This window comes from Pteronotus mesoamericanus, unplaced genomic scaffold (assembly GCF_021234165.1).
Source record: "Pteronotus mesoamericanus isolate MK-2021 breed Mesoamerican mustached bat unplaced genomic scaffold, CSHL_Meso_final contig_74, whole genome shotgun sequence".
NCBI lineage: Eukaryota > Metazoa > Chordata > Mammalia > Chiroptera > Mormoopidae > Pteronotus > Pteronotus mesoamericanus.
The window spans coordinates 35,488,555-35,501,978 of NW_026555247.1; the positions used below are offsets into that span (position 1 = coordinate 35,488,555).

The following is a 13,424-nucleotide window of genomic DNA, read 5'->3' on the forward strand; positions in this document are numbered from 1 at the left end:
CCCACACTCAGAAAGAGAGAGCCAGTCCCAATGCTCAGCCAGCCTGAGCCGGTGCCCCACCCAGGGCCGCCCCCACGGCCGTGTCCCCCGCCGGTGTGGGGAGCCACTCCTGAGAGGCAGCGAAGGAAACCACAGTGGCCGTTTGTGTAAACAATCTACCCCCATGTGCCATTGCTGGGGTACAGGTTTTTGGGTGAGGGTCTCTCAGAAAGTGCTAGTTTATACAAGAAGTTCCCCCTTTGGTCCTGCCCCCTGCCCACTCAGCTCTGATGGTCCCCAGGGATGCAGCCCAGGGAAGACGGTGCCTTACTGCATCCCTGCCCTTCTTGCGTTCTGGGGGTGCACACTTGCTCCACCCCAGGACTGTGCTAGCTTCCACCCCGGGGGCCGAGCTTTCCCATCTTTAAGTGGCCTCATAAAATTTCACATGTACTCTTAATCTCCCTGAGAACCAGACCCTGCATCTTTAAGAGAAGAGAAAGATGTTTGCGATACGGTTGTGAATACTTGTAAATAGGTCTCTCCCAGGACTTAAATCCAAACTACCTTCCTCTTCCTTGATCCCAAACTGTGATTGAATGATTGTTAGAGCTGCTGGCAGCAGATCGGAGACTGGGAGTTCATGGGCGGGGGCAGAAAAGAGGCTCCATCCAGAAAGAGAAAAGATACACTGCCTCCTGAGCAGACGCAGCACGGAGCTCTCCGCTCGGAGGCGAGAGAAAGTGGAATTCGTGGGGAAAAGCCGAGGGTCCCCTCCATCATCCACATTTCCTTACTTAGAATTTAATCAGTTTACTAAACATTTGGTTTCACCTGGGCTTTGTGTAGTGAGTTTGAATATAACTGCCATGAGTGACCCACAGTCCTTGTGCAGGAGGTGATATAGTCCCGCGGTCAGGAGAGCTGATTACTCTCAGACCTGCTTCCATCATGAGTACCCATCATCAGCACCCGCGTGGCCCTGAGCACGCTGGCCTGTGTAAGCCTCAGTCTTCCGGAGAAACGGAGCCGATAGGTATAAATATGGATATGGATATAGATACGGATATTATCTATGCATTTCTGTCTGCATACACATGCATATGTATGCATGCACATATATACACACACACAGGGGTAGGCAGACGTAGTTTACAGTTGTAATACAAAAAATAATACAATGATTAATAAATAACAATACAAGAATAAACTCTGTTTTGCATACTCACAACTGTAAACCCACTTTGCCCACCCTGGTGTGTGTGTGTGAGAGAGAGAGAGAGAGAGAGAGACTGATTTTAAAAAACCGGTCCTTGCAGTTGTGGCAGCTGGCACGTTCGCAAGCCGCAGGACAGGCCGGCAGGCAGAAATTCTGATAAAAATTGATGTTGCAGCGTTGAGTCAGAGCGCCACAGGGCAGCAGACTGGAGACGCACACGGAGTTTTTCTGTTGTGTTCTTAAGGAAAATATCTTCTTCTTGGGGGAAGGGGGGCCAGGGAGGGCTCAGTCTTTGCTCTTAAGGCTTCAGCTGATTGGATGAGGCCCACCCACAGAGTGCATAACTCACTGTACCAGTGTAAACGTTAGTCGCACCTAAAAAATACCTTCACAGCAACATCTAGACTAGGGTTTGACCAGACGCCTGGGCACCGTAGCCTAGCCAAGCCGACACACAAAATTAACTATCACACTGCCCTTTAAAGGGGAGAAAAACAGTCCACACGTCATGAAATTGTGATTCAGCAAAGCATACAAAACAGTGAGAATGGCTCCTAGCACTCATCCTGGGGGTCCTCGTTCTGACCCACGCTCTTCAGGCGCAGTGAGGACTGGTCGTCTGTGCAGAACAGGGCTCCCCAGTTTGGGGAACAGAAGGTTTGGGGGATTTATGACATGCAGGATTTTCACTCCTTATAAAACCAGAGCAGGGCATTTGGGGTTAGTGTTAAATTGATGTTTGCTTTCAAAAGAAAAGGAATTTAGAAAGAGCTCTGATCCTTTAAGACTGAACTATTGCTTTGGAGACCTATCACCTAGCAACAGGAAGATAATACCTTTCCTCCTCCAACAGGTAAACCTCTGGCTTATCTAATTGAAATTTTGGGCTTCCTGCCACACTCCTGAAAAACTATTACTTTAAAGGGATCAAACCGTACCAGCCAGATTTGAATGTGCTACTTTTCAAATGGCAGGCTAATGAGATTTTCATTGGGTGAGGAGATTGGGAGCTTTACAGCTCGCAATTTAAGGAGCTTTGTTCCATTTGCATTCACTGCATATCACAAAAGAAAAAAGTGTTCACAGTAAAATTCCCTTTTTGATTCTCAAAGTGTTTGAAGCAGAAACAAAATGTAAATTGTAAGAAAATAAAGAATTTTCTTGACTTCTCACCAGGTCGAGGTATCTTTTATTCTTCCTTCCCGGTGCCCTGACCCTCCCCCTCTATATTCCTTATAAGTGCTAATCGTTCTACTCTTATATGAGGGCTCACCTCATGCTCCTCATCCCACTCACACTGCCCCTCTCGGGGGTCCTCACGGACCTGCCCGACCACGGATCCCCAGCCTAATCTCCTCTTCACACAGTTGGCCAGTGTATACCTTTTCAGACACAGCCTTTCCTCCTACCTTTCAGCTCTAAAGTTTCAATAGCTACCACTGCTTTTTTCAACAAAGTTAAACGCCTTTGCCTAGCATTTAAGACCTTCTGTGATCTGACCTTACATTTTCTTAGTCAACTTATTTTTATTCTTTCTATCCACCAGTTCTTCCCAAACCCAAATTTCAGGCCCTCTCTTTGCATATCCTGGGTCCTTTTAACCTCACACCTATTTCTATTAGAACTTCTTTGAAATAGCCTCCCTCTGAATTCTAGTAATTCACCTAGGCCCAGGTTGAATGCCCCTTCCTCCAAGAAGCCTTTCTTGATTTCCCTCCTCCTAAGTTAAAGCAGGCTCTCGCCTTTTAGTTACACCTCTGTTGGGATTTATCACATTTAGAGAGGGCAACAGGATACAAGGGTCAAGGGCACAACTTCAGCGACAGGGAACTGGTTTGAGCCCCGGCCCTGCTGCTTCCTAGCAAATCGCTTATCATCTCTGAGTCACAGCTTATGTTTATTTGTCTTTTTGAAAAATGAGGCAGCCAGTGGTTGGACGAGTTAAATCAGGGAAAGTGCTTACTTAGCCCAGAGCCTGGCGTATCGCTGATAGTAAATATTAACTCCTATTTTTAAAAAAAAGTCACATTTCATCTTTATTATTGTCCAAATAGCTTCTGTCTCCTTCACTGTAAAATCCTCAGGGGGTAGAATCTGTAGAAATCCCACCCAGTCCCACTTCCCACAGCCCCTGCCACGGATTCATCCTTGAAAAAAATGTTATGATTCACAATCCATTCATCACGGAGTGCCCTGGGCAACCTATCTAAACCCCAGGCACGCGGAATCTCGTCCCCGGGGCCTTATTTTCCACGTGACACTAATCATCGCCTGAAGTTATGGTACCTACCTATTGTTTTTATAATCTGGAACATTTTGCCATGTCTATCTCACTTATAAAAGGAAAAACGTAACGAGGGCCAGAAGTGCAGTAGACACAAGCAGCATGCCGCAGGAACGCGGAGCCGCCGAGGGCGGGGCGGGGGGCCAGGGCAAAGTGCCCCTGCGGGGCCGAGGCCGAGGAAGGGTAAGATAACACCGCAGACGCGAACGCCAAGGTCCGCAGGGCCCGAGCAGAGAACGCGAGCGGGCGAGGCGTGGGCGGGGCGGAGACGCTCATTCCACGAGCCCAGTCTAGACGGGCCGCCACTAGACTGCCACGTCGGAGGGTGGGACCTGTGTCCCTGGACCTTCTGGCTTTCAACAAGTTACAACTCCAGATATTTGTAAGAAAGAGCCCTATTTGTCGATATTGGCAACTAACGTCAACACGCGGTGGGGGTGCGGCTGAACGGGACGGGCCTTTGCGGTCCCCACCCAGGTCTGGAAGGGGGGCAGCCTAAGAAAAGCTCTCTTTTTTTCCCTGCCACACGGGCCTCCGCATTGCAAATGACGCTAGTTTGGCTGTACGCAGAATGCACTGAACCCTGGCTAAATTGATATTAGATATAGTGCATTGACTTTGCATAAGTCCTTGATTTTGAAGAGGAAATTTCAGCTATTCCGCACCCCGACCTCCGCACATAATTTCGCTGTGTCAACAGGAATTGTCCCGAGCCACTGCCACGCTGCCGAGAGCCGCCGATGGGGGGATCGGCTGTGATTAATTAAACTCTATTTGCTGAGAGCAAATGGCAGAGCCCTGGATCACGCCTCACGCCTCTCCAGCTGCCTCAGGAGAAAGCTGTTGTCCACGATTAGAAAACCGCTATAGCAACCCTCCCCATTTACTGCTTAGTTATTTTTTTTTTTTACTGTGTGAAAATATACATGATATTTACCATTTTTACCATGTTATGGCATTGAGTACATTCACAGTGTTGCGCACTGCATCCTCACTACCCACTCCTGAATCTTCCTCATCCCCAACAGAAGCCACATACCCATAAACCAACAGCCGCCTCTCCTCCCCGTCCCTGGTGACCCCTAATCTACCTCCTGCCTCTTTGCATTTGCCTCTTCTAGGTACCTTATATAAGAGGAATCACACAGTATTTGTCTTCCTGTGTCTGCTTGTGTCACTAAGCACTAAGAAATAACGTTCTCAAGGTCCATCTGTGTTGTAGCGAATATCCTGTTCTTGTTTTGTTCCTTTCCCCATGTCTCTTTCACCTCTTTTTCCCTATTTAGTGGTTAATAGATACAAAAAGGGTAATGCTTTTGGCAAAAAACCCACCTATAGATAGATCATTCAGAGCTTTAATTCTCTTAAAGAGGAAGGATCCTGATTTATCTAAATCTTTGGGTTTTCAGCCACCTGGACTTGAACCCTGGCGTGACCATTAAGTTCTTGTATGGCTCTAGGAATGTTACTGAAACTTTCTGGGTGAGAATCCTTATCTGACAAACTACGATAATAATAATAATCATACATATGTATGTTAATACCCAATGTTATATCTAACATGTATATACATGAACACAGTAGCACCCATTTGTTGGGAAACACCCTGTCTGGTTTCAGGAACTGTAGCCCCACCGACAGGCTGGACGGCCCCAAGGCTGGAAATAATCAAGAGGTCTTGGAGAAACAGGCTCCTTAGGAAACATAACCTGTCCCCCCTGGCGGGGGCATAGCTCCTGCCTCTCTGCTTTGCCATGGATGATCGGTGATCAATGACAGGTAAGTTATCTCTAGCTGAGATATACAACCTAAGACAGATGCCGATTGAATATTGGCAGCAGACAAGAAATTGGGGGACACAGAGAAAGGGCAAGAAGGCCCGCACCTCTCAGCTCAGCTTGGACAGCGCCGGAGTCTTCATTCTATCTGAAAGCAGTTTCTTGTCTTTTGGCGGCTCCCTTCCCCTGTGTGGCTCAGGCTCGAAACAATACCGGAGTCAGTCCTAAACCAGATGTGGCGGTTCCCGGGGGAATCAGGCCTAAAAGTAAATTCTTTAAAGTGTGCTTTGTTCTTCCCTCGGAAGCTGTAGCCAGCTCATGCTGGGAAGGAAGTTTACATTATCCACAGACCCTAACCCTTAGGTACTCTTGTGTTTACTATGCTCTCATGTTTAGCTGTCTCTTGTTTACTAGTAAATCAAGTATGTTCCTGCCATTTGTTTTCTTTAAAACATCACCCATTCTCTGTGAACATTAACATACCGATGTAATGAGATAACCTGTGCGTTCTTGTTAACCTAACGTCACTGATAACCTTTTCAATAAAAGCCTTTGAACAAAGGGACTCTGGGCCTTCCCCACTAGGGGGATGTGCCATGTCCCCTCTCCTGGCAAACAGAGAAGTGTTTGCGACGATTCGTGTTTATTCCCCCCATCGTGGCAACCCCTGGACGGGCTCTGCGGGATTCAGAGCCCTGCTCCCATCTCAGCTGGCCCTGCATGGTCACCCTCAGATCCAGGAGTGCCCTGCTCCTTGTGACACATCCGTCCTCACCCAGGACGCAGCGGTTGCTGCCCGGACCGGGACACGCAGCCACCCGAGCGACACTCCCCGCGGCGGGGCACGCCGTCCCACAGACGTGTCACACCCATTTATTCAGAAAACTTTGGCAGTTTCATTTTCTTGAAACATAACCCCTAAAAGTTCATATATATGAACTATCTTGCTTGAATATATCTCTTGCTATATATTTAAATAATGTAAACAACTTATGAAAATAAGTCCTAGTCAGTAAATATGCACTACTTGCTAACCAGGGACGGACGAGGGACCCGGGACCATCGGTGGCTAGAGAGACGGCCACCTGACCGCAGGGTGCCCCACCCCAGGCTTCACCCTGGAGCTTGGGAGCAGAGGACACACTACGTAACAGGATCACGGTGGCAGCTTTTAGTGGGAAATTTGACAAATATTTAGAAGGAAAAGAGGAATACAGAGAGAGGAAGCGACCTAAAAGGAGGAATCCAACCTATGGAATGGGGCCGCCCGTGTAGGGACAGAAATCCTAATGTGCCTTTTCTTAGCCCTCAAGAGCACCCCCTCCTCAGTGGACAAGCCCCGCGCGAGGAGGCCAGTAAGAAGGCCCTGCACCGAGCCCTGGCACGGAGGAACAGGGGCAAGGCCCCTCACGGGGAGATCGTGGCTCAGCAGGAGAGAGGGCTACGTATTCTCACGGGTCCTACAAGAATGCCAAGCGCAAGACGAGAAGTGGGTAAGATACCGGGCACCGCAGAGGTGGGGCTGATGAGCCCTCTCTGTAGGGTCAGGAAAGCTACCGGGCGTACAGACACCTACGCGGGAAATCTGGGTAGAGTCTCGAGTCAGACCAGAGTGACAGGGAGGGAGGGACCGTATAGGAGCAGCTGCATTCACGGAGCATTTACGACAAACAAGCTGCAGGGACCAGTGGGGGCAGGAGTGAGGAACCCGTGTGACACTCAGGGGCCTGGCCCCGCCTTACCGATGAGATGGAGACAGGGAAGCGGGGTTCAGTCGGGGAGGGGCAGGCTCGGAGGCCGGCAGTTTCTGAAAGAACACACTCGCGCTGGTGCAGAGGCCGGAAGCCGGGTAGGAGGGCTGGAGGCGAGGGCAGGGGCGGTAGCCAGGGGTCCACCGGAAAGTCCTACTGCGCATCTAAACCAGGACAGTGGCCAAAGGAGGGTAGGGGGAAAACCCAAAAAACAAATGCCGTGTTCCTTTAATTATCCCTTACTGTCTTTATAGTCCTTCATTAAACAGCTATTTAATGAGCATTCACTGTTAACTAAAGCACCGCATTAATACATATTGTAAAGCTTTTTGGAGGATTCTCACAAGCTTCACGATCTTACTGGGTGCCCATAGTAATTACGCAAGATAGGAAGAATAAGTTCTATCATCCCTTAGAACTTATCTGTATTAAGTTCTTTACAGATAAAAAAAACTGAGCTTCAGAGAACTGAACTCACCTTCCCCAAGTTCCACAGGTAACAAGCTGCAAAGCTGGAGCTTGGACCTGAGGCTTACTCTGGGCCAGCTGTACCCTGCCCCCCCTCGCCATGACATCATAGGTCAAAACAACTTCCCTGCCTGTGCATCCCCAGGAAATGAAATCAGCTTGGCAATGGGCTATTGGTCAGGGAGATGGAAAATTTTAAGAAAGCCAAAAAGTTTAGCAAACTGAAGAACTCTCAGTCGTTGACCAATGGCCCAGCAAATGGGAAGGAATGCAGCTCAGCATCTGGTTTGCCTTCTAAGCAAGCAATGAGCCCACTTACCCACACGCCCAGCTCGGGCGCAGTTAATAACGAGGATCTATGGGGCAGCCAACAGGGTGCTTCCTCCCAGCTGCCGCGTGGAATCTGTAAAACCTCTGCTTTAGATGGGAAGGTGAAGCGGCATGAGGCTCTGTCCTGATCACTAAAGAAAACCAAAAAGCCTTTGGTGACCCAGTTAGTGGCTTCTAGGCCCCCTGCCACCTGTGGGAGCTGGGAGCTGAGCTGGGCTCTGCCCATTCATTCACGCTCATTCTGTCTGGTGTCTCCATCCGCCAGTGTCCCAAACACGAGGGCTTTCAAAAAGGCTCAGTCCCATCTTCTACCTCGTGCTCAGTCGTCATTTATTGGTGGCTCCCTGGTCTCTAACGTTTTCCTCTCCCCCTTCAGAGTTAACTCCGGCTGATTCGGCCACCACAGTTATATAGCTGGGTCTGCGTTTTATTTCTGTACAAAGAGGTTTGTGTCACTGTAATCATAATTCGCATTCAGAGAATACTTAGGGCTGAGAGGCCCATCGAGAGGCTGCTGCTTTCCTAAAATCAGCCACTTTCCCCCATCGAACTGTGAGAATGACAAACGGCCTCTGGGTACAACCCTCGCAAGGACCTGGTAGGAAAACAGCCTTGAAGAAGGTTATGGTGGCAATTTGTTTCCTGACCCCCGTGGGAAAGGCTGCCAAAACATCGAGTTTAGACCCAAATGAGAGTCAGCCACTTTGGCAGGAAGAAATCGGCTGCAGGAAAGTCGAGAACTGGAAAGAACCTTCAAAATCACCAAGAAGAGGGATTTTCAAGTGTATTTCTCCCAGTGGAACTGCTTTTAGCAGAACAAATCCACGCCGACTGACCAACATGGTCTCCCCCCATCTCCCCTCTTTCTCGAACCTGTGGCCCCTGAGCTTCCAGGGGCCACTCTTTGAAAACCTCTCTTGTGGGCCAACTTCCTCACTTTTCAGATAAGAAGATGGAGGTCCGGAGAGGCGAAGTGACCTGCTCGAAGGCCGACAGCAAGTGACAGGGACAGCGTGGTGTCCTAACAGGTTTCCTCCGCCGAGATGGAACTCAACAAAAAGAGGGACGGGGACGGCGTTCTGCTTCCTCTTTGGTCATTTGGAAGTTTGTGTGTTTTACGAGTGGGAACCTTCAGAGGATCATGGATTTGGTTCCTCTCCGGTTTGCTTCCTCCCTGTTAGTGGGCATTAGCATCTTTTCTCTCTTTTTTTTCCTCCTTGAATACAGGGAGGAACGGCCTTTCAAGGACACGCAGAATCATCCACCCCAAAGCCTTCTCCTTCATGAGTCACAAAATAAATTGACCTCCAGGGGCGGAGCCCAGGCCTTTGCAGATGATTGGGTGGGGGGCGCCCCTTACCTCTGGGTCCCCCCTGCCTTGCATGGGACTCCTCTCTACCCATGCCACCCTTGCTCAGGGATTTCTCTCGTATATGTCAAATAAAACGACACGAGCATGCACCTAAAATGTCAGTATCCAAGAGAACTGGAAGACCAGCCTGCTTCAAAAGCCATTCTGGAAGGCAGGCGTCCTTTTGACAAATGTTTTTAGACTGACTGCTCACTGTCCATCCATCACTAGTCCTTGTTTGCCTAGCAGGTCATTTATATGTGCCTAGAATCTCTGGGTAATGAGCATGCTGTAAAAATAAATGGAATAAATAAATTAGTGCTTGAACTTCTCAAATAAATCTGGTTGAATTAAACGCACCTAAAGCCGCTTAGTCTTGAAGAGCAAAGTGGAGACTGTAATGAAATAGGAAATAGGCTCTTTGCTTCAGGAAAAAAAAAACAAAAAGAGGGATGGAAAGTCACTCAAAAGGCATGAAAAAATTCTAGAAATAAAGGGAATCATACTCGCACAGTTAGTCATTGTTCTGCTTGAGGCATTGTCTTCCAGCGGCCTTTTCCCACGGCCTCAAGTCATGAGATTTGCATTCAGGTCTTTTCAAAAGTGGAGTCAGAAGGTAAGCTTCCACCTCCAAGAGTTACCCCTCAGAAAGAGGAAATGGCCCAAATTTTCACACCCTTACTGACTTTCCCAATATGAGGTTCATGTCCTTTGAATAACAAGGTTCTACTTCAGTTAAATACATGAGTTAGAAACACATACATACATGCACACACATGTATACACGTAGCCATTCTTTGTTGAGACCCCATAGCATACCAGGCACTGTTCAAAATCCTTTATTTGCATTAACTGTTTTTATCCTCACAACAACTCTATAAATCATGTACTGTTATTATCGTCCCCATTGTAATATGAAAAAACTGCTAATTTTAGATACTTTTAAAGGTCACCTGATGAAACTGCTTTTTTTAAGGGGCGAAGAAAGAAAAATGACCTAACGTTTAAAATGTATTGCACAATTAAGGTAAAGACTATTTAAAGCAGACATTTGACATCTGCACCTGTATACGTTTATATATTCAAGCCAGCCTCAATCACATTATTCTTTTCTCGATCTTTCAACTGGGAAGGTGAAGTATGACCTTGTAATTTGAGTAATTTTCTACTTGGGCATAGCCAATAATTACGGAGCACCTATTACGTATGGAAGACTGTCTTAGCAACTGCTGGGAAAACGGGCGATGCGTATCTGGCTGTTACCTTCCATCCAATCACAGTCAAGACTAACATGCACTCACACACATTTACTGACACTCACACGCTCGTGCTCACACTCACCCGCCCTTCCTCTTCCCAGGGCTGGGACTGGGGTGAGGTGAGTAAGGACTTTCAGACAGTGTGTGCCTCCTAGATGCCTCACTTGCCTTACCCCAGTCCAAGCCCTGTCACCTGCCATAATTAAATGCCAGAAAATAGAGCGCGGTCATGTATTCAAACGAACAGGCTATGGGGAGTGCACAACATCAGCAGGTGGTCGAAGCGAGAAGGGGGGGGTGTAGGCTCATCAGTGAATTCTGATTAACAAGCCAAGTTGCCAAGCCCGTGAGCCTGGAGCATGAACATGGTGAGGAAAAGGAAATGACTTCGTTGCAGGAAGACAGCTGAACAGGAAGAGCTCATTAAACTGGGTTTGATGGGCAGGAAGGAGAAAGCAGACGATTCCCCAGAGCAAAAGCAAGAATCTAAGGGCAGAAAGTGATGAGGTCTGCAAAGGAGACAGCCTCAACCACCCGCGTATTCCAGAACTGTCAGAGCCTCCAAAGCCTGATGCTACTGCCTTATCTCAGCAGGCAGGACGGCTCAGACACTCAGTCATTCAGCAAACCTTCACGGAGCGTCAATCATTCCACTGGGTGCTAGGCATGTGGTGACAAGTGCGAAGCACAGATAGGTCCCAGCTTCGCAGGGACAGATCCCAGGTGGGATCAACCGGATCTCGTCTGTCAGCGGTGTCTAGTTTGAAATCTCTTGTAGGAAGTCTTTCTCCATTTAACTGCACATTCACTATAATTCTGCTTCTCTTAATAACATACACATGCAATCTACCCTTTTCCTTAGAGCAAAACCCCACTTGCCAGAGTTATATAAGCTGAAGTCATTCTGAAATTAATAGCAGCCTCTGTAAAAATAAAAACTACTAAATATCTTCCTTGGAAAAGGCTAGGAGACGTGCGCTGAAACTTCAGGAGGTTCGAGCATTTTATTTTGGAATGAATGCTGCCTTTCCCGATGGCTAGAGGATGGGGCAGTTCACATGGGATTAACTCAAGACCATTTCTTGGCTGCCCCACATGAGGCTAGAAAGCTGTGCTTTGTCCTAAGTGGTGACAACAGGGAAATGTAATTTAACAGTCAACTTAACCGTGCAGTGGGGGTTAAAATATATAAAACTGATGGAAATTCATAGAAGCACAGGTTGTTCTTATATTGTCTATATATTGAGTGTATTTGAAAGAAAATATTACACCTCTTGATTTCATTCCCTGAAATTTATATTTCCATTGAAGGGATGTTCTATGAACTAGAAAAATAATTTAAGTGTCTTGCACATGTTCATAAATTCCTTTGTTTGCCGAATCCTCCAGCAGTGGTTCTCAAAGTGCTGCTCCTGGCGGGAGCCCACAGGCCTTCCTCACGGATTGCCCCCCCCAATTCCAAAGTTTGTTTTTAAATGCCTGAGTGAGAGTAACTCATTAATAGTTGCCTACATATGTTTTGCTAAATTTGGTATTTTTAGACTAACATGAATGCTTTTTAGAGTATAGAGAATTTACGCCCGGCTCCGGTTCAGTGTTTTACCGATTCAGGGTTTTACTGCAAGACTCCCAGTGCACACGTGTGGGTGCAGACAGTTGGACTCCGGATGTGGGGGAGGGATGCGGATTCATCACCAGTACTGCCCTGAGTGATTATAGTTTTTTGTTTTTACACTGTCTAAGTCTATGAAACGGCTTGTCTCATAGAGGAGAGAGTGCTGGGATAGGTTAGACTTTGTTGCTATAGCAAGTTTGGATTGTGTCAGACAGTTTTGATCATCTGCTACAGAATGTTGCTTGCAATGATGTTTTTTAATTGCTGCTCTTCTTGCTTCTTAATAGCAAATTATTGTTAGTTTTTCTTGTCATTATCAATTTAGTTTGTTGTGGGTTGTTTTTAACCCCACAGTATGTACTAATGAATATTTATGCTTTTTTTTAGGCTATAATTTTCCAAAACTACTCTATCATGTATGCACTGTGCTCAAGTATGAATCATCCACATCCTTATTACTAAAGCAGATGTATACATATATTTCCCTATAATTTGCTAATGTGAGAGCATTTTTCTAGTAATGTGCGCAGTGCATGGAATTTTAGCATGCCAATTACTTAAAATCTACCAATAAGGAAAAGTCTAACACAAGTATTAAATTGTTTTACATTTGCATCACAGTGTTTTAAAATACAGATGCAAACATGAGCTGATGGTTTAATCTTACTACATACATTATAAGCACTAATGTTTTTTTGTTTTTGTTTTTTTGCCAGATTTTGATTATCGGGGGTAAGTCAAAACTGTGAATCATTACTCAAGGTCAATATTCCCCAATCTGTGTTCTACCAGATGTTAATAGGCGTTCTGCAAATAATGGCTTCTTTACTCAGATAAATTGGGAGGCAGGGAAATGTATTGTGTTCCCGTTTTAGAGATCGGCAAGGACCTTTAGCACATTGTGGTACTTAGTTTTATGTGTCAGCTGGGATAGGTAGGCCACAACACCCAAGTACTTGGTCAAACATTAGTCTAGATGTTGCTGTGAAGGTATTTTTTAGAGATTAACACGTAAACCAGTAGACTTTAAGTAAAGTAGATTGTTCTCCATAGTGCGCCAGGGCCTAGTCAATCAGCTGAAGGTCCTAAGACAGAAGACTGACCTGCCCGGAGGAAGAGGGACCTGCCTGTGCTGCCTCTGGGCCCAAGCGGTCACATCAGCTCCCCCTGGGCCAGCAGCCCCCTGACCGGCTTTGAAGACTTTGCATTTACCAGCCTCTGCAATGACGCGAGCCAATTCCTTAAAAGAAACCTCTATAGATGACAGATACACAGACATAAAACACAGATACATAAATACATAGCTATAAGATATACTATGTACGATATATGTATATATGATATAAAATGTATAGACATACATCCTATATCTCATGTATACATATAGGAG

At 46.7% G+C, this 13,424-nt stretch overlaps 1 non-coding gene across 1 annotated transcript; it reads right to left on the reverse strand.

Annotated features, from left to right (window-relative positions):
• Positions 1-12,152: 12,152 nt before the first annotated feature.
• LOC129078962 (small nucleolar RNA SNORA28) lies at positions 12,153-12,278 on the reverse strand. The gene has a single exon (XR_008530030.1). It is a non-coding gene; the product is annotated as a small nucleolar RNA SNORA28 (small nucleolar RNA).
• Between the last annotated feature and the right edge of the window lie 1,146 nt (positions 12,279-13,424).